The sequence below is a fragment of the Camelina sativa genome, chromosome 19 (genome assembly GCF_030686135.1).
Source record: "Camelina sativa cultivar CO46 ecotype springtype chromosome 19, ASM3068613v1".
Taxonomy (NCBI): domain Eukaryota; kingdom Viridiplantae; phylum Streptophyta; class Magnoliopsida; order Brassicales; family Brassicaceae; genus Camelina; species Camelina sativa.
In genome coordinates, this window is record NC_141898.1 from 25,796,870 (window position 1) to 25,800,434 (window position 3,565).

A 3,565-nucleotide genomic window follows, 5' to 3' on the forward strand; every position below is an offset into this window, starting at 1 on the left:
ATGTCTCAACCTCAGCAGCAAATTGGACTGAATTCTTACCCACTAGAATATTGTGAACTGAATCCAACTTGGCATTAACAGAAGCTAGTTGTTTTGAATCAAATCCTCCATGCAATCTCTTCCTTTTAGTATCTGCTCTCTTAGTGCTATTGCTGGAAGCCAAATTCTCAATCAAAGCTTCAACATCTTTTGGAAATCTTGTCTTGAAGTTCCCATGGCTTGCAGCATCCAAAGCTAGCTGATATTCCCAGTCAATTCCTCTGAAAAAGATGCTTAGCAGTTGCACTCTTGAAAAGACATGGTGTGGACAGTCCCTTTGATATGCCTTGAATCTTACCCAAGCTGCCTTGAAAGCTTCATCTGGTTTTTGCTTGAAAGAGGACATCTTAACTCTTAGCTCATCTGACATTGCATCATCATAAAACTAATTGAGGAAAGCCACCTTTACTTGTTGCCCAAAGGTCAAAGATCGAGCTGGCAACTGTTTTAGCCATTGAGATGCTTCTCCTGCAAGTGAATATGGGTAGAGCTTGCAGTAGATATAGTCTTCAGTCACTCCATTGGCCTTGATACTAGTCACCAGGTCTTCAAAGTGCTAAATATGATCTAGAGCCGTCTCATTTGGCAGGTTAGAGAAGGGTCTTTGTCCAACCAGCTGGAAGTAAGCAGGCTTCAACTCAAAGTCATTTCGCGGGAATGGAGATGGAACAATTGCAGAACGGTTTTCATACATCAAGTCAGCTCTGTTGAAGTTTGCAATGGTTCTGATCAGATCCCGGTTTTGATCCTATCTTCGAACTGCAATGTTGACGTGGTTGGCAGCTCCACGTATGTCTACTGGAGGTGGGTGTCGATCGACACCCTGTTGTTGGTGTCGATTAACACCATCGTTCTGTTCCGCAGCGACAATGACTTCAGCAATTATGTTGCCTTCCGCATCAAGCTTTTGGCCCTCTTGATCTCTCAAAACACCAGCCTCATCAACTCTCAAAACACCAGCCTCAATGCAAGCATTCGAGTACAAGATCGGGTGGGATGATCGAGTAAGCAAGATAAGCAAGAACAGCTCGAAGGTATGCTCGAAGCAGGTGATCGTGTACCTGTTTGGGTAAGGGATCGAGTAAGGTAAGAAAATGCAAACAATTAAAATACGAAAGCTTCTAAGGATGGGGTAATCGACTCCTAAATGTTCTTGACCGATACAGATGTCTTACATGCCTCAAGCAAATATTCCCTAGACAATGAATCTCTAAAATTTTGTTAAAACAATATCGTGATAGACACAATCAACCTTAATTACTCCCCTACCCAACTCTCGTTGGAGAAACATGACCAAGCAGACAATACAAACCGATTCATTATTGTCAATAAACCCCTTACTCATCTAATCTCTTAGGCTAAGTGAGTAAATTTGTAGCATTGATTGATTCAAGCATATCATCTACACCTCTCGGTAGTAAAACACCTTAGATCTAATCTCAACCTATCGGTCTGTTGATAGCATTAAGAACACCAATCTAGAAGGGAATTTATAAAACACAAATATAAAAGCTAAGAGATCCTAACCGATCAAGAACACAAAATTGTCTATCCAATCCCTAGAAACCTTACTACACTACTCAGATCTCATTGCAGAAAACACAAAGCATAGTTAAAACAAAATTGCATTATATTTAAAAAAGAGTAGAGTAGAAGAGTATAGAATCTAAATTGCAAAAAGAAATGAAATTAAATCCTAACAAAAGTGGAAAAAAGTTTTGAGTCGCTCAGTTTCTCTCCCAGAAGCTCTCGCTCTCTGTTCTGAGGGTCTGCGGCGTGCTAGGGCGAGAGGAAGAAGAGGGGGGTTTATATATGGAAAACCATTAACCCTAGCTTCCCAGTCCTGCCCGAGGGTCTGCTCGATGGGGTGCATGAGGATGTGCTCTGGTTGCTCTTCGGGTGGGTCCTCGGATTGTTCTTTCTGTTCTTAGATCCTCTTCGATCGGGTTGGTGTTCAGACTGTTCTTCCTGCTCCATAGCTCCTTTGGGTACATGCTCGAATTCGTCCTTGTTTCTCCCCATTTTTGGCTCTTAAGCACCTGTTTTCATCCAAAATATGCAAATGCAAGAATGCAAAACCCTAAATGGCCTAAATGTGGATTCCTACAGTAAATGACCTAAAAATGCTAAGGTTAGGGTAAAAACAATGCAAAATATGGACAAAAAGGGATGCTAAAAACATGTAAATTAGAGAGTTATCAGACGTCCAAACTTAAATCTTGCTAGTCCTCTAGCAAGGAAGTAGGAGGGTGTGGTTCTAAAATGGGACTCATAACCTTTTGAGCTAAGCGAAGGATTCAAAATATAATCCTTAAAGATAGTTTAATGGTGCTAAGATCAATCAATATACTTACAAATATTTTTCTATGCTTATCACCATGCATCGATCTAGTTCAACCTCCAACTAAAAGTAAAGACTTGAAATTCCAAAGAACATCTCTTTCACATTCCTTAAAGTGTTTGGTGAATTCTTGCAAATGGAAGGTGAATCAAGCTCAATCGGTTTCAAGGGTAAGGCTTTTGGTAGTGTGGTTTTAAACAATTGCTTTGGGTGGCTTACTCTCAAAAGAAGGAATGCTAGACAGTTGTGAAAACTATCTAAGATTGAGAACAATTAGGGCATACAAAGCTTAGCTCTTGATAATCTACCCTTTTCTCATTCACTTTCTCTTTTTTTTTATTAAACCCCCTAGAATTAAACTACCCACATTCTAGATTTTAACTCTTTCCCTTTTTTTACTAATCCCTAATGTCTAAACTTTAAATATCTAGCTCTTTTTTTTTTCTTCTTTCTCTGCTAAGCTCCTAATAACATTCCTTTCTTTTTCTAGGAGACTATAGCAAGATCCTTTTCTCTTTTTTTTTTCTTTTTTTTTTTGCTAAGAGACTTAGAGCTACTTGATTCTAACCTTAGGGACTTTTTTTCTCTCTTTTTTTCAACCCAACCCCAAATAATCATGCTAACCGCCTATCTTTTAAAACCGATCCTATTAGCTAGTCCAAATAATTCTAAAACAAGAGTCAGTTCTTTGTCGTTCTCAATACTCTCAAGGTTTCACAACCTACAGCACAATGAAAAGGCCTCACTCAACGATTCAATACAAGGTGTGAAAGAAAGGTTTAGGTTCAAGGGTAGGGAAAACGAATCGGGTTAAACGAAAAGATTGGTAAAAACGGTGTGTTAACCCGATTGTAGAGTTACCATGAGCAAGTATTCAAATTCCATAAGCAAGACAATTTAAGTTCAGGTTAAGTCCAATAATATAGAGATGGTTCAATGTTCAAGCAAGTGGAGGGAGCTTTCAAAAGACACAAGGTTTTAAACAAAGATTTTTCATTTTTTTCCAAAGATTGATCTAGCAACAATGAACTGTGATTAAGGGTTATAGCTTCAACCCTAAGGTTTGGCTTTAACCAAGGTAGTTTTAATCATTGTCCCCTAAAATGCATATGCAACAATCCTATATGAAGCAATCTAGACTCAATCCTAATATGAAAATGCAACTACATGAACACTCTTTTTTTT

General features: G+C 38.8%; 1 non-coding gene across 1 annotated transcript; it reads left to right on the top strand.

Moving 5' to 3' along the window:
- The first annotated feature begins 293 nt into the window (after positions 1-293).
- LOC147921026 (small nucleolar RNA R71) lies at positions 294-400 on the top strand. The gene has a single exon (XR_015591942.1). It is a non-coding gene; the product is annotated as a small nucleolar RNA R71 (small nucleolar RNA).
- The last annotated feature ends 3,165 nt before the right edge of the window (positions 401-3,565 follow it).